Source organism: Nycticebus coucang, chromosome 17, assembly GCF_027406575.1.
Source record: "Nycticebus coucang isolate mNycCou1 chromosome 17, mNycCou1.pri, whole genome shotgun sequence".
In the NCBI taxonomy this organism is placed as follows: domain Eukaryota; kingdom Metazoa; phylum Chordata; class Mammalia; order Primates; family Lorisidae; genus Nycticebus; species Nycticebus coucang.
The window spans coordinates 86,104,912-86,130,106 of record NC_069796.1 but is presented as its reverse complement, the minus strand read 5'-3'; the positions used below and the strand labels follow the sequence as shown (position 1 = coordinate 86,130,106).

The 25,195-nt window shown below is 43.4% G+C and overlaps 1 protein-coding gene across 2 annotated transcripts in view; it reads right to left on the bottom strand.

Moving 5' to 3' along the window:
* The window catches only part of AFAP1 (actin filament associated protein 1), a 205,069-nt gene that overhangs the window by 158,472 nt on the left and 21,402 nt on the right, over positions 1-25,195 (bottom strand). For both annotated transcript variants that reach the window (XM_053566739.1, XM_053566740.1), the window contains exon 2: positions 12,427-12,476. The gene's annotated coding sequence lies outside the window, so the exon portion shown is untranslated. The remainder of the gene's footprint in view (positions 1-12,426; positions 12,477-25,195) is intronic.

The following is a 25,195-nucleotide window of genomic DNA, read 5'->3' as shown; positions in this document are numbered from 1 at the left end:
GAGAGTGCCAGGATTACAGGCGTGAACCACCGCGCCCAGGCAGGAATTTTAAGAAAAGATTTTATAAACAACAGCAATAGATTCAGGGACTCGGGGCACTGGACTGGCTTAGTATATTAAGAGCTAATTCTGTTAAGCAGGATTCCTAACCACAGGCACTAACTCTTCATCCTCTTCTTCTCAAGATGCTGTTACATCTTGGTATCTGGGAATGGGTTTTTCTTCCAATCAAAAGGAAGAAAAAAAAATAAACAAAGGGCAAAGAAAAGAAAGATAGCACACACAGACGAGGTCTCAATAAAAATAAATAAAGCCAACCTTATTCTCATTTTATTGATGAGTAAATGCAGTTGAGGAGACTAGTCCATGCAGCTGGAAAGGCCACAGCAAATTTCAAACTAAACCAGTTCTGTCTTCATCCAAAGCTAAAACCATCCTGCTGTAGCACAAAACGGGCCAGGTCAGTGGAGACTTCCGGGCATCTGCAAAGCATTATACCCACGGTGTAAAACCTGTCTCCCAGAGAGCAGGCAGGGCCCAAAGGGAAGCAATGCCTTCCCAACACCCAGCCTGTGTCTCCCGTGGCTGTATGTCGCTGGCTTGGAGAGCTCAGAATTTTATACAAACGAAGACAGGGGTTGAAATACCCTCTCCGACAGCACAGCCATCACCCTACTGACTAAATTCCCTCTTTTTTTTTTTTTTTTTTGTGGTTTTTGGCCAGGGCTGGGTTTGAACCCACCACCTCTGGCATATGAGACCGGCGCCCTACTCCTTCAGCCACAGGCGCCGCCCCTAAATTCCCTCTTAATGACAAAGCCTTCTAAAGTCAGGGGAAATCTCTGAAAATGTTTTAATACTATAGTTTTAATAAATGTAGACTCTGAAGCCCAGTGAAAGGGGACTTCCAAGGGCCCTCACTAGTTAATGGCCCAGAAAGGATTAAAACTCAAGTCTTCTTGCTCCAAAGATGCTCTTCCTGGCCATCCTGCCTCTTCAATCGCAGCAGGGATGGGGCTAATTCAAGCAGGATGCAAAAGAGGCTCTGGCACCATCTCTAAACAGAGACACATCACTTACAAAACCATTCAGGCCTCTCAACACAAAAGGAAAGATCACCCTGCCAGGCTGCACCGTAGCCACCAGCTGCCTGGGCACAGCACCTGAGGTTCTTCCAATGTCCAGAGTGACAGGCTAGCTCCTGACCATAAGGACAGCAGGCTCTGTGGAGACTCCAGATTAACAGCTTTTCACAGGCCTCTAAACTCCCAAGGAGACATGGGGGAGGGGACAAGGGCTTAGAGACTGGGCATGTCTCAATTACAGGCCTTCCCTACAGCCAGCTGTGAGGGCCCATGTTCCCAACCACACTGAGAGCAGACACTTCCTGTTCAACTCATCTTTTTACACTTCCAAACGGACTACTTTATGCATCTGTCCAGCTAGTATTTTATTTCAATAGAAAGCCCATCCTAATTAAGTCATCAGAACTGTAACTTGGGAGCCAGTGAACAAAGTGAAGGGTACAGCTTCCAGGAACCTGAGAGTAATGACCTCTGAGACTTAAGATTTTCATAAACCTCCCATTCACTCTAATGCATTTTAGATCACACCCCTGGTCCCAGCCAGCTGGGATGAAATTGCAGCCCATCAGTCTAAAGCAGGTGTCCTCAAACTTTTTAAACAGGGGGGCCAATTCACTGTCCCTCAGACCGTTGGAGGGCTGGACTATAGTTTAAAAAAAACAACTATGAACAAATTCCTATGCACACTGCACATATCTTATTTTGAAGTAAAAAAACAAAACGAGAACAAATACAATCACATTGTCTCATGTGGCCCGCGGGCCTCAGTTTGAGGACCCCTGGTCTAAAGTATGGTGGGGTTGGGTGTCACACGTGAGAATGGAGGATGAAAATAAGCTTCTCAAGATGGGAGAAGGCAGAGAGAGATCAGGACACATGGCCCGAAAAAGATAAATCAGAACACGTCAACCTCAGCTTTAAATACCTCATACCACACATGAGAAAACGAAGGCACGAAGACATCAAGGCCTCTGCCCAGCCCCATTTAGCCTGGTCTTATCCCCCCAGTCAACAGCCTTTTTCACTCCACGTTAGCAGATAGCAATAGACACTTTCCATCAGGAAAATAGTGTTCAGTCATGACTCTTATAAAATGTCTGAAAAGACAAAAAAATAAAGTCTGAAAAAAACATAAAACTGCCTTTGCAGCTCTAAAGTTGTTATTATACTTTCAATGTAAAAACGCTAAAGATAAAAGAATTTTTTAATATGCTTTCTTTCTGTCCTCCAGATTGGAATACCCACCACAGGTAGGGAAACTGCAGCTTTCTGATTTCAAGACTGTTCTTTTTTAAGCACCAAAGGAGGCCAAGAAAAGTTTCATTTTTCTCTGCTGCACCCCTTTTAATAAAAGGATTTGTACCATAAAATTTGGATTCAGTCAAAAGGCTGCAGTTAAGGACCTAGAAGGCCATACGTTCCCCACTCTTGCAGGCACTTCTCAAACTTCCACGAGGACAAAACTTATCTGGGAATCTTGTTAAATGAAGATCCTGATTCACCTGACCGGGGCTGGGGCCCAAGCACCTGCATTTTTCACCAGCTCCCAAGGGACGCCAACGCTGCGGGGCTGTGGGTCACACTTGGACAAGCCCAGTCCTAAACTATACCAATCTTGAGACACCAAGGGTGAATCAAAGGATCCTTCAAGATGGAGAAACAATGCTCCTGTCTCCCCTCCCCACACACCCACAGCCCCAGTAAGTAATGGATGCCTTCAACAGAAGCATCAAGAGAGGAGTCAGCTTAAAAAGCAATCAAGAGAGGAGTCAGCTTAAAAAGCAGTGTGGTCCCAAAGTCACACCTGGCATCCGGCTGCTGTTCTCTACACGGTCAGGTTCAACAAGAACTAAAACGACTGGAGAACAGTCAGAGTTCAATCCCTGTGCAGGCTTATCCATAGCCTCATCCACATAGCCCAAATCTGGCCCAAAGCCTATTTTTGTACATAATATTTACTGGAACACAGTTGTGTCCATTCATTTGTTCATGGCCACCTGCATGCGGTAACAGCAGAGCTGAGTAGTCACAAAAGTAACCTAAAGTCTAAGTATTTACTGTCCAGTCCTTAACAGAAAATGTTTGCTCACCTCTGCTCTCGGTATTCAGGGGATTAAACTCCAACAAAGAAAACCCAAAACCCCAGGCAAAGGGTACAATTCTAACACTGAACAGTGTAGACTCAGAGGCAGATGAGGCACCTGGTAACAGGTGAAAACCAGGGTCCCAGATTCACAGTGCCAGGCCTGGCCCACTCTGTAACAGGGTCACTGTCCTCCCAGTCTGCACTACAGGGAGACAAAAAGGAGCCTGGTAGATCTGTGTGACCCACCAGCCTCCATGACTGTTTCAGCTCCTTCTATAAATCCAATTCACCATCCTTTTTTTCACTGACCCCTCTTACAAAAAGGAAGCCTGGTCAGGCTTCACAGCACACTCAGTGCCTGTCACCTGGTTGTCATGAAGGGCTGGGGCTCCTGTGTGCGACTTCCACCCAAGTCTCTTCTGACAACCAAAGAGAAACTCCTGACAGGAGACACAGGATGGAGGCTCAAACCTCAGGGCACAGCAGGGCTGGCTGGCAGGCTGATCTCGGAGGGGCTGAAGGCCGTCTGTTTCTCTGCCTCTGGCTCCCTAGCAGATGGTCCCACTGCTGTGCCTGTGAGTACAGGGGGAGGGGCGGCTGGGCACCGTGCTCTGGGTAACATATGTCAGTGTGCTAATGGGAGTAAATTGAAGGAGATGGTTGGTCTCACAGACTCGGTTGGCCAGGGTTGGAGCTGCCACACTCACAGGATGGATGAGACCCAGATTCCACTAAAACGTGATGACGGAATTGTCTGAATGCAGTGAATGAACACAGTGAACAAGCACAGACTATGTTGTCAAAGGATCTGAGCTGGAATTCTGTTCCACCGCTTGAGCAGACGTGGCCTTGAGTATACCGCTATGTTATTTTACCTCTCTCTAAAAATGAAAAGGATCAGAGGCTGGCTGACAATTTCTTTAAATATCCTTTGTGAAGACCTTAGCACAATCCTTAGCTGTAAAGAAGTCCTCAATAAATTTTGACTACTGCCATCATTGTTATCAGTGTAATTATTACTGTTAAAAGGAATACAAGCTTTTAAAGGAAGATTAAATAAAGATAATATGTAAATTGCCTACTACATAGTACTAGCACACAGTATGTGCTCAATAAATTGTAGCAATTACTTCCCAAGAGAAACCAAATCTCCTTTGTATATCTCATGAGACACCAATAAACCTAATGAGAACTGCTCTTCCAGGGATTTAATTTTTTTTAAATAATGATAATCCCAGCACAGTGGTATACTTGTAGTCCTAGCTACTTGGGAGGCTGAGGAGCAAGGATAGTGAAAGCCCAGGAATCTGAGGCCAGCCTGGGCAACATAGCAAGACCCCATCTCAAAAATTAGATAAGAGATGGCATGGTGGCTCATGCCTATAATCCTAGCACTTTGGGAGGCAGAGGTGGGTAGATCGCTTGAGCTCAGGAGTTCAAGACCAGCCTACACAAAAATAGAAAAACTAGCTGGGCATTGTGGTAGGTACCTGTAGTCCCAGCTACTCAGGAAGCTGAGGCAAGAGAATCACTTGAGCCCAAGAGTTTGAGGTTGCTGTGAGCTGTGATGCCACAGTACTCTACTAAGGGTGACAAAATGAGATTCTGTCTTATAAAAAGAAAGAAAAATTTAAAAAATAAAATAAAATAAAAACAGACTAGAATAGAATACAATAGATAAAATAAAATAAATATAATGTATTCTGCAGGGTAGATACTATTTCTCAGGAAAGTTAAGTAACTTACTCAAGACATAAGCCTAATATATAAAAGAGACCAATGTCTTCTCACAAAACAAGTTACCTCTCAAAAATATTTGCATTTTTTTTTGGTGGTGCCTGTAGCTCAGTGAGTATGGTGCCAGCCACATACACCAAAGCTGGCGGTTCAAGCCCAGCCTGGGCCTGCTGAACAACAATGACAACTACAACCAAGAAATAGCCAGACGTTGTGGCAGGCGCCTGTAGTCCCAGCTACCTGGAAGGCTGAGGCAAGAGAATTGCTTAAGCCCAAGAGTTTCAGGTTTCTGTGAGCTGTGATGCCACAGCACTCTACCCAGGGCAACATAGTGAGACTACACCTCAAAAAAAAAAAAAAAAATTGCAATTTTAGGAATTAACAGCTTAATAACCTTAGCTTTAAGAAAGAAAAAAGGGGGGCAGCGCCTGTGGCTCAGTGAGTAGGGCGCCGGCCCCATATACCGAGGGTGGCGGGTTCAAACCCGGCCCCAGCTGAATTGCAACCAAAAAATAGCCAGGTTGTGGCGGGCGCCTGTAGTCCCAGCTACTTGGGAGGCTGAGGCAGGAGAATCGCTTAAGCCCAGGAGCTGGAGGTTGCTGTGAGCTGTGTGACACCACGGCACTCTACCGAGGGCCATAAAGTGAAACTCTGTCTCTACAAAAAAAAAAAGAAAGAAAGTAAAAAGGCTACTTTCTCACTTTGCCATTTACATAGGAAAGTGTATGTTCTCCTGAAAAGTATAGGGGTTTTTTTAAGAATTAATCCATAGGGCCCCACTTCTACAGAGAAAATTTTCTTTATGATGCTTAAAACATAGTATGAGCTACCATTAAAAGATATTGTTACACACTTCAGTTTCCCAGCTAAGGGATGCTAATCTGCTCCCCGGGATAAGGATCCGCAAGTATAAGATTAAATTAAAAAATACTTCATACCATTGTGACTAAGCATCTAAAAGTAAACCTTATTTAATAAACCAAGCACCTCCAAGAAGGGGTGTGCGCCACCCCTGGTTTCCTTCTTCCCCACATTCTACCCAGCAACCTGCTCCCAGCACAGGGCCCTGAGAGCTCTGGGGAGAGCAGCACGCCTGCTGCTGAGCCCAGCTGTCAAGGCTCAGTGCTCACTTCACCCCCCCTGACATGTGGGCTCCATCACCCATTCTTCTGGAAACAGCTGCTCTTGCTTTGTCACTTACATGCCCATCTTATCTGTCTCCCCCACGCATACTCTAGCCCTTGAAGTCTGGAGTGGCCCAGGTTTGGTCTATGGATTTTTGTTCCACCTCATTATACCCATTCCCTAGGTGACGTCATCAACGTGAAGATTTTAATACCATCTAAACCAGTGTTTTTCAACCTTTTTTTATATCATGGCACACTTTTTTTTTTTGAGACAGAGTCTCACCATGTTGTCCTCGATAGAGTGCCGTTGCATCACAGCTCACAGCAACCTCCAACTCTTGGGCTTAGGCGATGTTCTTGACCTATAGTTAAACTTCCATGACACACTTAAATGACATTGCTCAAAAAAAGAGTAAAAAAAAAAAAAAAAAAAGATTATATTTACTGGGCTTTGAACTTCTTTCAAAAATGATTTAATTAATGATCTTTAAAATTTTTCAGAGCACTCCTAAGATCCTCTCATGGTGCACCAGTTGACAATCACTGATAGAGGCTCAGCGCCTATCGCTCAGCAGTGAGGGCGCCAGCCACATATACCAGAGCTGGCAGGTTCCAACCCAGCCTGGGCCTGCTAATCAACAATGACAACTACAACCAAAAAAAAAAAAAAAAACGGCCGGGTGATGTGGCGGGAGCCTATAGTCACAGCTACTTGGGAGACTGAGGCCAGAGCATCGCTTAAGCCCAAGAGTTTGAGGTTGCTGTGAGCTGTGATGCCACAGCACTCTACCGAGGGCGACATGGTGAGACTCTGTCTCAAAAAAAAAGAAAAGAAAATCACTGATGCATACAGTGATAATCTTTTTTTTTTTTTTATTGTTGGGGATTCATTGAGGGTACAGTGATAATCTTAAAAGTTTCATCCTCTGCTCTCAATGCCAGACTCCCATTTCCAACTGCCTTCCGTGGAGCAGCTGAACTCAATCTAACCTTCCTGAGAAAAGCCAAAAGAGTGAGTAATCGCGTGCGCCAGACATGCTCCTGGGACATCTGCGGAGAGTGGTGACAAAAAATAATGAAAACAAAACCTCCAGAAAGCTGATGATGTCAGAGTCAGCCCAACTTAACTGCAATGCAAACTGAGTACCAGCTCTTTGCTCCCAGTCAGTGGGAAACTGTGGAGGGACTAAAGGTGCAATTCCACAGAAACAGGGCTCAGCGGGGGACTGCGGCACCCTGATGTAAAGTCCAGGGATTCCATGGTGGAATACACCTCTCATTCACATCAAAAATGCACACAACAAACCACTAAGGAAGACCTTAATATGCTGGTGTAATTTTTGTACACACCCAGATTTGGAGTACAATAAAGAACAACCTTTTAATAGCTCTGCTTCAGAATTCTGGATGGAGTAAGTAGATTTCTATGATTTCAAAATAATAAACAATCTATCTTTCTGAATCCAGTATGGAAAAAACCCCAGCTGGTTAGGAGACAGATAATAAATCAGTTCTCAGTGGACTGCTCAGGTCCCAAATCCCAGTGTAACACATGGAACTAAAAAGCTATCAGTGACCAAACCTCTAAACACTTACCCACCTCACCATCTGCTTCTCAAGCCATGCATATTTAAAATTAATAAGACCGCTATTAGAGGTCAGAATTGGTGCTACATCTGTCTTCCTAGAACTATAGACCATCACTACCTATACAATGGCTTCTAATCAGATGTGCCTTGTTCCTTAGCCAGGAGCCTAAAGAGCTTCAGTTCCAGACAAAGAACAAAACAGAAATTGCGATGTTCTGGTTTGATTTTCTTTTCCTTTTTCTAAAGTTGCCATTTCCAAAATTCTTTCTATTGTCCCATCTGTTTATAAAATGAATGAGAAAAGTGGGAATTTAAAGGCATTAGGAAAAATGCCACTTATTCTAGGTACAAGACTTGAGAACATTATTTTTAGCTACAGGGTCTTTCCTCCACAACCTCTGACCCTGGCATGCAATTTTCTCCCTCAGTATTACACCTCCAGAGGCAGGGAAGACGGCTTTAGTTGCAGTCGGAGAGGCACTGGCAAGGGTGGCGTGGAGCAGGCCTGTGCCTCGGCCTTTACACAGGCACCTGAACATCTCTGACCAGGCGATCACCATCTTCATGTACACACATATGCAAACATCGCCTACCTGTGTGAAAAGCTCTGATAGTCCATTTCCTAAAGTGGCTGTGTATGCCAATCTTACGGCAGGACAACACTCTCTTCCACGTAATTATTTGAGGGTGATAAACCACCCCACAGCAACCTTTGTAGTCTATACTACTTCCAAGCCCTCCGCATGCACCTTTTTCCAAAAGCAGTTTCCATAAGGTAACTGAAGAAAGAAGATTAAGGCTCTTTCAGCTCATGAATTCATTCAATGAATATTAAGCCTCTATGTGCCAGGCACTGCTGATACAGCAGGGAACTTACATTTAACAATCTTGTTGGTAGAAACAATCGTATCAAAAAGCATGTTAAAGAGTGATCACTGCTACAGAGAAAAATCCAGCAGGAAAAGAGAAGAAAAAACGTCCCACCCTACAGCTTGGTGATGTGAACACTCTGAAATAGAAACCAGGAAGAGGACCCCAAAGGAAGAACATGAAAGATTAATCGTAACAAAAGCCATTGTAAGTTGACACTTTTCTTCCTGCATTATTGGCTCCTCATAAATGGCAAAAAGGGGATAGGGCGGGCATCAAAATGAAAGCCATGTTTTAGGATGGATCCAGGTTTCAGGTGTCTGACAGCCACAATCATGCACTTCGGGGGAGAAGCTCTACAAGCCATCTGGCTAACAGTCTAATGTATTTTTTAAGAAGAATTTTTAAATATGGGCACGCGTGTATGTTTATTACACAAGGCTTTGTGTCCTGCACACGTGCAAACTGTGCTAACAGATTTTTCTGTGTTTTGCTGAATCTGCCAGCTTGCCATAAACAGGCTTCTGCATCTTTTCTGGATTGTTTATAAATAGCACCAACACCCAGAAATGCAAATCAAGGCAAGCTGTCCTTTTAATTGCTGCTTCTGTGATGACAGCAAATGACAACTGGCCAAATCCATGAAAGGAGATCAGGGCTGTGAGACAGAGGCCACAAAGCTGACTGTTGTCCTATAGTATTTAAAGAAACAGAAGGGGACAGCTCTCCACACAGGACAGACATGTCCTTTGTTCTCTAGACTAATACTACTTACTGTGATATATATTTTTTGCCCTATCACATTCAAACATTTTTCATGTTTATTGCATGTCATGTAATCCCCCCAATACCTCCAACATAACAGTGCGACTGTTCCCATTTAACGGATGAGAGAAATACGGAAAGTAACTGCCCAGATGACGCAGCTAACACAACAGCCCAGTCCACAGCCAAGCCAATGCCCAAAGAACTTTCTCCATCACAACGCCTATACAGAGTTTAAGTTCTTCCCAGTGCCATGAGCAAGTCCAGTGATATGTAAACTACATATCCACTAACATTCTTTTTCCTATAAAATGTTGAAATAGTAACATTTACTATGCATTCAGCATTCAGGAGGCACCAGGCTTTGAGTTTTATCTCACTTAATTCTCATCATAACCCTTTAAGATTAGCACCATAATATCCTCATTTCACAGATGAGGAAACTGAGTCATTAAAAGATTACGTTGTCCATGGTCACACGTTATTTTGAATTTTCAAAAGTAAATCTTGCCTTAATGTGATTCAAACTTAAAAGTAATTAAGACTCACTAAATAAATAATAAAAATTCAAAATCATACTAAACAGGGAAATTGTCCCTTCACTACCATCTCTAACTCCACTGCCGTCCTCTGAGGGAGCCCATGTTAATAGAATGCTATATATTCTGCCAGAGCTCTTCCTATGCATTTAGAAATAACTACACACATACAAAAATGAGTGGGATTAAATATATTCTCATTCTGGAACTTGCTGCTTTTACTGAACAATATTAAAGAGCGTTGTATTACCTGAGGGACTTGGGGGTCTTTAGCTACCCCACACCCCAGAATCATCAGACACCTTCCATACCCCTCCAATAAACATACAGTCAAGACTTAGCTTGTGTGTACAAATACAGCTTTGAGATACCACCCCCAGACACCAGTCCCCTTTCCGCACAATGGCTCCAGGTTTCAACACATTTTCCCACCAGCGACCAGAAACAATGGGTCTCTGTGATACATGCACACAAGTCTCCAGATCCATCGCTCTACCAGGAAAGCCTTGCTGCCCAGCTGTCTGCTCCCTCAAGGTCAGCCTCAGTTACAGAGGGGTATGCCCTGCAGTCTCCCCGAAACTGAACAAGGAGGCAGGGCCTAAAACCCTGGCCCATTAGCCTAGGAGGGGACAGGAGGCACGCAGGCATGGCTAAGGGTCTGCCGGGCCTGCAGCACAGCTCACCACTCCCCCTGTCCAATCCTGAGTGTTCTGCCCTCCCGTCACTATGGTGATCCATACGACATCTCACCTTCAACACTGGCCTCTGTAGGCCCCACCTGCAGTAGCATCTGTGCTCCCCCAAAAGACACCCTTAGCACACTTTTCCTTCTTTCCTTTGTCTCCCCACTACCAACATCCCAGTTACTTTTATAATAATTTGAAATTAGTTTATATAGGTTTTGGCATGCTGAGCCTTTTATATTTCACCAGAAATACCATGAACGTGTCCTGGTGGAAATATTTACACTATTATAGCAAGCAGAAAACAGTTTGTGAAAGGCCTCTTTCTCACTTCCGCTCTCCTCCACAAAAGCAACCACTACTACCACTATCTTCCAGGGGACGTCACAAGATGTTCTCCATGGTGAATACGAATTCCAATGCACACATCAGCGCCTTTTTCTTTTTAAGAATGAATCCTGTCTGGGGACAACAGACATTACACTTTTCATGGAAACCAAAGCCTGCCTCTTAAGCACCTACCACAAACATAAGGTTTCCAGTAGATACAGTGGAATGAGTAATTCAGAGCCTTTGTCCTCTGTGATCACGATCCCAACCCATAATAATCATAAAAATATCTGGGCAAAAGGTGAAAAACTTCCATCCTTCTCAATCTCAAAGACATGAACACAAAAGTCGGTCACAAAAGAAAAAATTCAATGAACGCATCTCAAATCATTCAACCTGATGGATATTCATAAATGCAAATTAAAATGAGCTACCATCTATCAGTTATCAAATTAACAAATAAACTTTTTTTATTGTTGGAAACAGAGTTTCACTCTGTTACCCATGCTACAGTGCTTTGGCATCATAGCTCACCGCAACCTCAAACTCCTGGGCTCAAGAGATTCTCCTGCCTCAGCCTCCTGAGCAGCTGGGACTACAGATGCCCACCACAATGCCCAGCTAATTTTTTCTATTTTTAGTAGAGACAGTGATGGCCAGGAGGAGACAGGCAGACTCAGAGACAGGATTTATCACTGGAAAGCACACCAGGCACAATCACAGCAGAGGGAAAGGTAGCTGGGGCAAAACCAAGGAAACCAGGTGCGACCCTCCAGAATCCTCTTCCAGGGGGTTCCCCCATAACAGCTGCGATAGCACATGTGAAGTGTATGACCAGGGAAGCCCATTAGAGACTCAGCACCAGGATTGTTACTGGGAGCTGGTCACTCAGGCATGCTCTGTCTGGCGCATGCTGAGACTCCAGCCCCCTGGAAGGTAAACAGGGGTTCAGCATGACCCCACTATTCACAAAGACAGCTGAGGCTCAGGAGACCCCTCATCTGTCCTCAGGGCAGTGGGCACCACCAGCAGCCCAGGGTCAGCCTGGCATGCAGGCCTCTCTCAGGACACAGTGTCAGGCCTGCTGTGTGAGCCAAAATGGTAACGGTGGCTATATTCCAAGTTGTCTAAACTGAACATGTATTTCCTTCAGAATCAGAGGAAATGTTATGCTCTTTTAAAAGCTCCGATTATTTTATCTAGTTTGTAAGATATCAGTTTTCATATTTTACATAAGGAAAATATAAAAGTCTCTGATTTTAAGACGACAGACACCAGAGAATCAGCTAAAGCAAAAAAAGCAGAGTAAGAAAGTTGGTGAGGAGATGGAAAAGGGAAAAGAGCACTAAGTGAATAAAAGGTGGAAGAATCCAGATGAACACCTGATCCATGTCACTAACATTGCTAGTTCCACACCCAGCAGAACAAGCCTTTACAAACCCACTTACAGAATGGACAGACTTTCTGTGCAAGAGGGTTAGGATCAGGACCTTCATCAGCTCCACTACTTGTCCCCTGAGGACCTGCCAGAGAGAACGCTACAGTTCCCAGCTGTCAACGCGACTGAGACTCTTTTCTACCCCCACTGAATTTGAAGATCATAAAAACTTCTTACCTGTGCTTCCTTCTGATGACCCGCACCAAAGAACAGAATTTTAGATGAATCTGAAAGTTAAAAAGAAAAAAAGACTAAAAATGCGCAGACTTGGAATATAGTAGACCAGAATTCAACCCATGAGTCTACCCTATATTATTTCTACAGCTAAATTTCCTCAGCTATGAAATGGTGGTAAAATGCTACCTACCTAACAGTTATAGGGGTCACATGAAAAACATGGATGTGTAAGAATTTTGCGTAATAAGGACAAGACATTAGTATTAGAAAATCTTCACATATTCATTCAACCGTGCCTACTGGTACGAGGTGTGAGTCAACCACTACAGATGCTGTGATGAACAAGATAGACGTGTCTTCTAATGCTCCAAGGGATATGCTCCGTGATACGGAGGCAGCATTTCATCTGTAGTTTAGAGAATGACTCTGGGGCAGATTTGTGGGTATGAACTCCAAAACTACTCCTGAAGAGTTCTGTGACCGTGGGCAGGTTGTATAACTTCTCTGTGGCTCAGGTTCCTAAACTGTCATATGAGGATAATACTAGGTAATAGTAGGATTACAGTCCTCGTAAGATGTAATGAGAATTAAATGAGTTGATACCTAAAATGTCTGCAGAACCACTGTCTTGCCATTGAAAACACATTAAGTGTAGAAATAAATTCTTCTTTTTTAAACTTTAGAGATGAAGTCTGTCTCTGTTGCCCAGACTGGCCTCAAACTCGTGGGTTCAAGCAATCCTCCTACCTGAGACTCCCAAGTAGCTGGGACTATAGGTATATGATACCACACAAAGCTGTAGAGGTAATTTTTATAAAACAAGATCTGTGACTATAAAGCCATAGGAATATGTAAGTAAGAACTTAATCGATGCATGGCAAGGTTAGCAAAATTCTCCTTAAACCACATATTCGTCTCTCTTCCAGAGAAAATGTAGTAAATTTTGTTTCAAGAGTATTCATGAAGGAATCAAGGCGTTAAATCCTATATGCTGGCAGTATTAAAACAGTGCCAAATGTCCAATAAATGTGTGAAATTTAAATCAAAAATTAAGACGTTTCAAAAATACAAGGAGGTCTGAATTTTGCCAAAACGTAAAAGTATCAAGCACGTTTACATATATTATCTTATTGACTCTTGCATTAACCCACCAAGGAAAGCACAACAGCAAAGGAAGGACTTGCAGCAACCGTGTGGGACTGATCCAAAGTCAGAGCACCAGGAAGGAGGGCGAGAACAGGGCGGAAGCCAAGCCTTCCTATTGTTAACACCACCTTCTCCCCACCAACTCTGACATGCATATGCCCATCTATCTCCTAAAAGTTGAACAAAATACCATCTTAAGAGATCTGAAACAGCGAACAAGAATAGCTAAGATGAGAAATGTTCTCAGCTCTGAAAGGGCCCCTCTTTCCCCTGCAGCTGTGAAGGCCGAAACCAGGGGCCACAGGCCTAAAGCACTGTGTGTTTGGTTCCTGGCAGGTGATCTTTTGGGAGACTATCCCATAAAATTAGTGTTAGACTTCTCAAAAAGGAAGTGTGACTTTTACAGAAAAATCTACTCCATTTGGGAGACAGGTCTAATAAAACCACAAAAGGATAACACACTCATACAATAAAAAATTAAATTTATCTGTCTCAAACTGAAACCCCAAAGCCCTCTGGGCACACAGCTGCTTTTATAAGCTGAAACTTAACTGCGACCGAGAAAAAGGTCAACTTTTCTAAAAAGATTTCTTTTGCAAATGTATTAAATAAAAATTCCTTTCACTCGTCGTTTTCCAGATTTAATGCCTCTCCTGGCCTTCCTTTCACTTAGGCCACAAGCCTGGCTTCCTGCACTCCACGCTAGGCACATGATGAGCACTCAGATGAATATGGCCACACCCTCCTTCAGGGCTCACACTGGGGAAGGGGCAAGGATGTATCACAACCTTCACAGAGCAAAGAGCCTGGCGTACGTGGAGCACATCCCATGTCAGCCTGAGACTGATGGGACAGTCAACAACACGACTGTGGATACAGGCAACAGGACCTCGACACAGGTGGAGCATGCCTTCAGAGGGGCTGACACACAGTGGCATTGAGGCAGGGAAGGCCCCAAGCACAGAGGTCGGCATGGAGCCTACAGGAATGCCCACACTCAGGTTAGCCTCTAAAATGAACAGAAACCTCCCAAGAATCCCTCCCCAAACAGGAAAGGGATTTATGTCCAGAGCACTCAACCTAACGTGCAGTTACCAGAGTACAGAGCCACAATAGCAAGATGTCAAGGAAGAAACAGGGTCACCAGAAGGCTGTCAGGCTGTTCCCAGCTCTGTGGCTCATTCACTCTATGACCTCGGTGAAGGCTCTTGGCTTCATTGAGCCACAGGAAAATCAGCTGAAAAAGAGAAGAGATGAAAACTGCCCTTTTTCACGGATCTGCTGAGAGAATAAACTAAGATAATGGATCTTAAAGTCCTTTACAAACTACTAAGCAAGTGTAAGTCATTTCACCATTACTAACGTTGTAAAATTAAGGCCAGAGTTAGGAGCACAGCATTCCCTTCCTGCCCTACTCCCAACCGAGAGAAATGAAGATGAGGCCAATGCATTCAGCAGCCCCCACAGCCAGGCTCAGGGGGACTCAAAGGCACATGAACTTCCACTGTGTCCTCCCTCCAAGTGGTCATTAAATCCCTGAGAGCAGGCCAACCAACATAAAATTCCACACCCTCTTCAGATGGGCTTGCAGTCATCCCAGCTTGCAGCACAGCTGGGCCACAAAGAGGTTTCCTACCACTAGACTCAGGAGTTGGCTCTTGTGCACTCCCACAGCATAGGCCAAAGAGCACCCAAATGTCATATGATGACATTAAATATCCTGTGCTTAACCCAGAGAAATCATACAAAGCTGAAATCCCTGAAAAATGTATTCATAAAAAACATGTAGTGACTTCTGCTTCGAGTCCTTCAACATAGCCTGTAATAGTTTAGCTCCCCTCTTCCCAGCCAACTCCACTAATGCTGTGACTTTAATAATGCTTTTAAAATTAAAGGACTGTGCACCCCTCACAGCTGAAAGCTAAACAGAGACCACCAGTACTTCTCCCTGAGCTCACTAAAGATGACCATTAGCCAAAATTAGGTCATCTCTAGCGAGATGCACCAAATTAAATGTAGATGAATGATTCACAAATTACCATGTTCTTTGTCCACTCCTAAGAAAAATGGATTGAAATGAGGAATCTCAAAGTCAGAACTAAAAAATGCCTGACACCAACCCCTCTTTGTACAAATAACAGATCTAAACTCCTTCTAATGAGAGAAAACAACCTGGTTCCATGACCTAATCCACCTAATCCTTGGCCCCAAACTCCTGCAACAATGCAGAAAGCACTGTACAGCTTAAGTCTTCCTGACCCCAAAACCCCAAATCCAAAATTCTTTGCGTACCAACTGATGTTCAAAGGAAATGCTCAGTGGAGCATCTTGGATTTCTGATTTTCAGATTAAGGATGTTTAACTGTTAAGTACAATGCAAATATTTCAGGATAAAAATCCAAAATCCAAAACACTTCTGGTCCTAAGCATCTTGGATAAGGGATATTCAACCTGTATTTTCTTTCTCTAATGAAGGAAAGAAGAAAAATGAGGCCCACACAAAAGCCACTTGGTCCATACAAAAGCCACCTCAGAGTTTACTTAGCACCTATTTAAAAGTAAATGCTGCCCACAAAAACATAATAGCATGAATAGGTAAGAGTGACTTAAACTGTGTTTTGCTGTGTGGCCCCAGGTTCACGACTCACAACCTTGCTGTGCACTCCAAGTGCACAAGGGGGTGCCCCTTTAAGACTCACCACATTCTCCTATGGCCATTTGTCCATGTCTATCCACCACACCAGACTGCACACTCATAAAGGCCTGCCCAATGCCCCTAGTCTTTAAAACATTCAATAAATGATCACTAAAATATGTTCCTAAAACATTTTAAACTTGCACTAACAAAATTCTAAGTTTTGCGAATGCAGATTTCATACCATGCAGCTTAAATCTCAACTTGTGGGGTTACCCAGTGGTCTGCTAGATCACCATTTGCTAAATTTTAGTAAGCACCTACTATGTGCGAGACACTGCCAACTGCTAGGGACCAAGCAGTGACAAGACCACCATTCCTTAATCAAAAACAAGTTAGAGTCTAAAGAGGAACAGGAGGAAAATATTAGCAGGTTGATGAATACTAAGAAAGCACAGGTTGCCACTGGGAAGCATTTAGCCTTGTCTGGATAGCACACAAATAACACAGTCTGAGAGCTTCCTACAGCATAAGATCACATCCCCCGAAAGAGCTAATGAAGCTGCAATCAAATGATTCCCAATGCCAGAAGTCACTGTAAAGGAATGCACAGCCACATGCTTAGTGCAGGAAATGAAACCAAAGAAACAAAGAAAGCCCCAGGATTGCTCACCCACAGAGATTAAAATCAGCTCTTAGGGGGTAATGCTCCACTTATGAAATCCCTTGGCTACATTCAGTTGAAATTCCAGGTATTTAAGAGGTCAATATTTAAGTGGTGAATTAACTCTTACCAGTTAAGACTAAAGTCATCCGTGGTTCAAAGGCTAAAGAGATATCACCTGTGAAAAATTATTAGCTCTTAAGACGCACATTAAAAAAGGATGATGATGTGATAATGGCAACTTTACTGAGCACTTACTATGTGCTAGGCACCAAGCTAAGCACTTTCCACATGCATTTGCATTCAATCCTCAGAACAGTCCTGCAAGACAGTTATCCCACTTCACAGGTGAAAGTCAGGTTTACACAAGCTTAAGTTAGCAAAATGACACAGCTAGTTAGCAAAACCCAGGCAGCCTGACTAAAGTAATGTTTATAAACTGCCCTGCATAGTATTGCTACAAACAAATGTTCAATAAATGCCTAGAGAGAGTTCATACCCTGGAGAGTTTTCTGCCAATCAAACTAGACTCATGGTTCTGCATAATTCTCTGCCAAATCATTGTTCCACGAGGAAAGGCAGGATGAGCAGAGATCAGAATAAAATGAACTGGTAAATATACTTCACAGTCGCTTTCAGCAGGATATGACATTTATGTACTTTCCACGTTTATTTGTATAACATTCTTTTAATCACCCTAAAGTACCCAAAGCCATTCTAAGCTGATGAAAACATAAGGTGCATCTATTACCTGGAACTCCAATTCACCTTGGACGCTCTTCTCATCCTTCAGGATATACCCATATCAGAATCTTCTGAGGATTTTTTTTTTTTAACTGGCTGCCTAGGCTCCATTCCTGCAGATTGTTTCAACAGGCCTCGAGTGAGCACACATGCTTTTTTCCAAGTCTCCCCTAGATGCAGCTAGGGTTGCAACCACTGTCCCAGATGCTCTCCCACTTCAGCTCAGTTCAACAAACACTCATTGAGATTCTAAGCACTGGGGATCAGGTTGAGTAAAATAAGTCAGCTTCTACCTCCTCAAAAGGGTTTAGAGTTCTCTCTGCTTTAAGGATAAAGAAACCAATATCAGAGATTTATCTCAGACCAAACTAAATAAACCCCCCGGGTGAAAAAATAACACTCTGGTATAGGATTCCATACAAAACAACTTCCTGTACCTTCCCTGTCCGTAGCCTGGGGACTGACTCACTCTGAGCCAGGAGAATTCGGAATGAGAGAAAAAGTTGAGTCTGAGCCATTTGGCATAGTAAAGTACTCTGCCAAAGAAGCGCACAGCTCCATTTTAGACTTACTGTTTTAACAAGAATGGAAATAGGGGAAAACAGCACAATATAGAAAACAGAGCTCTTTGGGGAATCAGGTTCCAGGATGCCGGGCCTGGCTCCACCACCAACTGGCCACGGCAGCTGTCCTCTCTGTCCTCAGCATGCGTGACAGTTCAATGAGAGGCGGGAGGTGGAGAAATAGATCTTACTCCACACTCCAGAATCCAGCACACAAAGGAGTAAAAAAATAAATAAATAAATATATATATATACATATACATATATATATTATAAAGAACCTTCTGCCATCAACCGGAAAAGTAACTGAAGTACCCCTTTTCCATTTTTCAGAAACCAAAAGTGAAAGCAGAAAATTCAGTAATCACACATCTACCAGACTAATTGTGTTCACAAGGTGGGGACATCAACAAAAGAGTCCTGTCAATTGTCACTCAGACCTTCCTTCATTCACCCTACGGACAGCTGCAGTGAATACACACTTTGTGCCAAACGCCACCTCTTCCACCTAATTCCAGCTTTCACCTACTGCAAGCCTGTTATATTACGTCTTATCTAATTACTATAGAAACCTTTGCTGTAAGCAATTAGGTTACGGATGAAAATAACTGAGGAGGTTAAAACAGTTATTTAACACAGTAACTGCCATGGGAGTTGCATCTAACTTATGCTAGTTTTGAGGCCAAGGCCTCGTGAAGCATATATAACTCACACATCTCTGATCTATCTTGACCTAATAAAACACCATAGCCCCAATGAAAAAACTTTTTTTCCAGTGTGGCAGTCAATGTGTTAAAACACGGTCAGGCTGTGCTCTGGAGGCGTCCCAGCCGCGCCCTCTGCGCCTCCCTGTTCAGATTCACTCCCACTCCGCAGCCCTGAGGAGTGGACTTGCTTCCTCTTGGTTTTTTCAGCCCCTTGGCTGACCCAGCATTCCCCAGAAAGCTATCGAGTCCTGGCACCACTGTCACTGGCTATTCTGAGCCCACAAAAGCCATAAACGTACTGGACTAACACAGTCCATCTGTCTCTAACAGATCTTTGACTTGTCATGCTGGTCACTTCTGCGAGCAGATGGGTTAAGAAAGACTTTGGCAAGTTACCATGAAATGACTCGCCTCCCCTCCTCCCCCCAGCGCAGACTGACTAGCAAGCTGTGAGGACAGCTTTCTTCCCCACAACTCACTGCATTCCTGTCCCCACAGCCCTGGGAGACAATCCCACCAAATATAGGCAGGAGAGAGCTTCCTTCTGCCCACAGCGGGGTGGGGGGAAGGGGCCCTCATGGGCACTTCCAACAGCATTAAGACAAAACCAAGGGCCGCAGGACTGGGCCTCGCTCACGCTATAGGCAGGTCCAACACAGGCCCCCATCAGTGTCATTAGGCTGAACAATCAATGTCTTTTTTGAGGTTTTCATGCAATTATTCCGGAAATGCGACTTACACAGTTTCATTTCTCACGCATATGTGATGCTGTACAGATTGAAAAGCACTTTCACTGTGCATCTCATTTGCTCCTCCCAGCAGCCTGTGTGACATGTTAAGTATGTTTCATTAACTCTGTTTTTAAAGAAAATGAAACCAAAGGGTGGCACCTATAGCTCAGTGAGCAGGGCGCCGGCCCCATACACCGAGGGTGGCAGGTTCAAACCCGGCCCTGTCCAAACTGCAACAAAAAAATAGCCAGATGTTGTGGCGGGCGCCTGTAGTCCCAGCTGCTTGGGAAGCTGAGGCAAGAGAATCGCTTAAGCCCAAGAGCTGCAGGTTGCTGTGAGCTGTGACGCCACAGCACTCTACCAAGGGTGACAAAAGGAGACTCTGTCTCTAAAAAAAAAGAAGAAGAAGAAGAAAATGAAACCAAAACTTTTCCAAGGACATTGAACCAGTATTAGAATCAGGACATGAGTCCCTTTCATGATAACCAACCAATACTTCTGCCCGTATCCCACATGGGCCTAACAAGGCTCCTTACCTAATATTAAAATGTAGACAGTTTGGTTCCCTAAAGATAAGTAATAAAATTTCTAATAGGAACATACACTTATTTGGCAGGTTACATAGGATATCTTTTAAAAGTTAGTTCGTTTATGTTTTAGAAAGATCATTCCAGTGGCCACAAGGAGGATGAAGTGCGGAAAGTATTTTGTAGGAGGAATACATAGAGAAACAATTAAGTGGCTATTACAACAGTTCAAAATGCAGCGTGATGAGGTGTTAACCAGAGCTGTCCTATTAAGAATAGAGAAAAAATGCATGTGAAAGAAATGTGCAGTGAAGACCCAGGAGACACAGGATGAAAAACAGAGAAAGATGGAGCTTTCTATTTAATAGTTTGAAAGAATGAATAAGGATGTCATTCTCCAGTGCCGAGCAGCACCCACAGGACAGGTGTACCAGGGTTGGTGTAGCCGTGTAGCCATTCACTCACTAAAGCACAGCTGGGTTGTTTCCAGTTTCGGGCCTTCATGGAAAAAAAACTGCTATGAACATACAGATTTTTATGTGAGCATCGGTCTTCATTTCTATGGAATAAATGCCCACAAGGGCACATTTAGTTGTTTGTCTGTTTTTAGATAGAGTTTTGTGAACTATTTTCATTGCACGGTTCGGTTTTTAAAAACTGTCACACTGCTTTCCAGAATGGCTGTACCATTTTTCATTCCCACTAGCAATGTATGAGTGATCCAGTTTGCCTGGATCCTCACCAGCATTTGGTGTTGTCTCTGCTCTTTACTTTAACCATCCTGACAGATAGATAGTTATATTTAATTGCGCTTTTAATTTGCATCTCCCCAATGGCTAACGATGTCAAACATCTTTTCATGGCTTAATTTTATTATCTGAAATGTTTCTTTATGTCTTCTGCCTGTTTTCTAATTAGATGGTTTGATTTTATGATTGAATTTAGACAGTTCTTTAGGTATTATAGATACTAGTCCTTTATCAGAAACGCGGTTTGCAAATATTTTCTCCCAGTCTGTAGTTTATCTTTTCATTCCTTTAACAGAGTAGTTAGTAGAGCAAAAATTATTCATTTTGATGAAGTCCAAGTACAGTTTTTTGTCTACGGAGGTCTAGGTAACCAGCATTTTTTAATGGAATAAAAATAATATGCTAAAGACAGGTATTGTTTTGTGAATTTTAATTCCAATTATATACTGGACAATGGAAATTGTTCAGTCTGTATGGTAAGTTTAAATAACATATAGATCTAAGTATTCTTTCCTGAAAATTCTGATTCCTATCTAAGATACTATATGCTGTTTACATGGGCATCACAAATAAAGCCTGGACAACAACTAAAAATATGTAAGAAAAATAGTTAGCATGTATGCTTATTAATGAGGGCTTATTTCCTACCTCCTGTGTAAAAAAGATATCATTGTAAATCTCTGCGACTGGATAATGAATGCCTACCATCTTACTTCTCTGATACAGTAAAATGCGAGTCTGAAATTTACACATTCAAATATTTCACATTTCCTGAAGCCAGGGTGGTCTAATTCAAATAAATGTCTAGGGTCAATATCAAAGACACAAAAGAACTAGCTACTTCATAGCCATTCCAACCTAAGTTCAGCCTTTTTTGAATTCACATAAGAAGTCCATACACAAAGGGTGCCAAAAGAATATATACACATTTTAAGAAAGGAAAAACTGTATTTAAATTGTAATACTCGGCTCGGCGCCCGTAGCTCAGTGGTTAGGGGGCCAGTCACATGCACTGTGGCTGGTGGGTTTGAACCCAGCCCAGGCCTAATAAACAACAATTACAACTACAACAAAAAAATAGCCGGGCATTGTGGCGGGCACCTGCAGTCCTATCTACTTGGGAGGCTGAGGCAAGAGACTTGCTTAAGCCCAAGAATTTGAGGTTGCTGTGAGCTGTGATGCCATCGCACTCTACTGAGGGTGACCTAGTGAGACTCTGTCTCAAAAAAAAAATTTTTTTAATTGTAATACTCAATATATACTGAAGACAAAAGATGAATACAAGTCACGTTTGACTTCTGCAGTTACAAGAGGTGTTCAGACTGGTTACCATCAGACACTTCTGATGATGGACAACTACTGCTTGAGCAACGGTGACCGAAATATCCACTTGTATGGCTACACGTACAGTTCCACAACACCGTGCATGTCAAACTTACCACAAACGCATGCAGTTGCTAGGTGTGTGGGAGGTTCTGATGCACACTCACACCTCCACTGTCATCGTACTTCCACAATGCACTTGAACTTCAAATACCACTCAAAATGGTCTTGCACTCCTCTCACCAACGTGGTTCCGTCGTTTTCTTTGACGGTCCTGGCTGTTGCATGGTGATACCAGCATTCATTTGATTAATACCATCTTAGCATCATTGCTACAGTATTTTAATTCAACTTTGAAAAGTAATACATAGATAATGTCGCTTAAGATGTATGGACACCTTTGGCAACCCCAGTATTGACGGGGTACATCGAGATGATCCAATACAAAGGATAGTGATCAAATCAGGGTAATTAGCATATCCATCATCTCAAACATTTATCATTTCCTTGTGCTGGGAACATTCAATATCTTATGTCTAGTTATTTGAAACTGTATGTGATATCCAACACACCACTAGAACTTCCTCCTATCTAGCTGTAATTTTGCATTCTTTAACAAACCCCTCCCAATCCGCCTCTTCCCCCCACTCTTCCTAGCCTCTGGTGTCCTCTGTTTTCTACTTTTTAACTTCCATGATATCAACTTCTTTTAGCTTCCACATATGAGTAAGATCATGCGGTATTTAACTTTCTGTTCCTGGTTTATTTCACGTAACATTCCTCCAGTTCCATCCACGTAGCTGAGAATGACAGAACTCCATGCTTTTTGTGGATGAATAGCATTCCATGTGTATTTGTACCACATTTTCTCTATCCATTCAACTGCTGTTGGACACCCGGGTTAATTCCATATTTCACTGTTGTGAATACTGCTGCATTAAACATGGAGGCACAGGTGTCTTCTGACACGTTCATTCCCTCTCCTCTGGGCATACACCCAGGCATGGGGTTCTGGATTACAGGTTAGCTCCATCTGTAGTTCTGATGGACCTCCACCCTGTTCTGTATAGTGATGCACTACTTCAGACTCCCACCACCTCCGAATGAGAATTCCCTTCTCTCTGCATCCTCCTCCACACTTGTTATTTTTTGTCTTTTTTATAACAGCCATCCTTCCGGCAGTGAGAGTATATCTCACAGCAGTTTTGATTTGCATTTCCTGATGATTGGTGCTATTGGGCATGTTTTCACATATTTGTCGGCCATATGTATACCTTTTAAGAATGTCCAGGATGGGGCGATGGCTCACGCCTATAATCCTAGTACTCAGAAAGGCCAAGGTAGGTGGATTGCCTGAGCTCAGGAGCTCGACAACAGCTTAAGCAGGAGCAAGACCCTGTCTTTACTAAAAATAAAAAAGCTAGCTGGTCACGGTGGCAGGCACCTATAGTCCTAGCAACTCGGGAGGCTAAGGCAAAAGGATTGCTTGAACCCAAGAACGATGCCATGGCTCTCTATGTAGGGCAACAGAGTGAGACTCTGTCTCAAAAAAGAAGGAAGGGAGGGAGGAAGGGAGGAAGGGAGGGAGGGAGGGAGAGACAGAGAGAGAGAGAGAGAGAGAGAGAAAGAGAGAAAAGAGAGAAAAGAAAAGAAAAGAAAGGTCTGGCCAGCCTTTTGACAACCTTCAAAAGTCAAAAGGACTTAGATAACCTGTATGATTCAGAGATAATCTGTGTTTGAGTCTATTCCTTTCTAACCGTGACTGTAACTTTGGGATGTCCCCTACCCACTTTGCACTAACCTTCCTCATCATTTACTAGGGATAAATGCCTTCTACCTCACCTGAGAAGGATTACAAAAGAGAATATAGGCAAAGCCACTTCACAGTGCCTGACACGATTAAGAATAGCTGGGGTTGTAATTGAAGCTAAGTAAAAACTTTCTCACTTTCCCAGGCCCACCTGACATGTAATTAGCAAAGAATAACAAAGAAAACAAAAATAATGAAAGGAGAAACAAAAGGAAGAGGGAGGGGAGAGGGAGCAGAAGTCAACAACCCCAGAGGCCAGAGCTCACCACAGGCCTTCCCCCTAGGCAGTCAGCCCTTCCTACCAGATGGGGAGGGGCTGCTCCCTGGCAGCTTCCACTTCCATCTCCAAAGGCATTCAGAAATCAGAAACACCTTGAGATGGGCAGTATGGTTTGGATATGAGAGCTACAGACAACTTCCCCTCAAAGAAACCACAGCTGAAAAGTGACCACATAGGAGGTAAAAATGACTACAAACACTTGGTGACAATAACTGACGTCACGCCATCTGTACAGCAGACACATGCCCAAATAAAACTCGCCAAAGTAGCAGAGAAAACATATAGCAGAAATGTAATGCTGAATGCCAGGTGTACAAGTCCAATGTCATTCGGTTACAGAAATATTTACAACCCAATGACGGGGAAGCTCTAGCACCTGATCATTACTTCCACATTTCATAAAAGCTTTCCAATTGCACTGACGTGTGTCTCAACCAACAAACCTCCAGTCCCTGCTCTAACCCCTTATGGCCTAGCAGCAAACCCCCAAAACAAGTAAAAATTTTCTTCAGGAAACAGCCTGATCCATCTTAACCAACACCAAATTGACTTGCTAGGCAAGTCATTCTAGTCCCAGGGGACTCCCCGCCCTAGGATTGGGAGACAGCATGCAGACCAGAGGGACATAGGCCTGGACTTTCTAGACCACAACTCTGGGCAGTCTGAAAGTAATTATGAGCCAGAGTAAAAACCAAAACCAAACAATCTCTGAAAAGTGTGCATACAAGAGCTAGACCGAGGACCTAACTCCAATGGAAACAATGTCCGAGGTTTGTCACAGACCTCCTATCTGTGCACGCTGCTGCCCCAGCCTCCTCCTCGTACTACCAGGGGCCTGGCTGGCGCCTTTGCGGCACCTCCCCTGGACCTCTATCCCCAACACTTTCAGG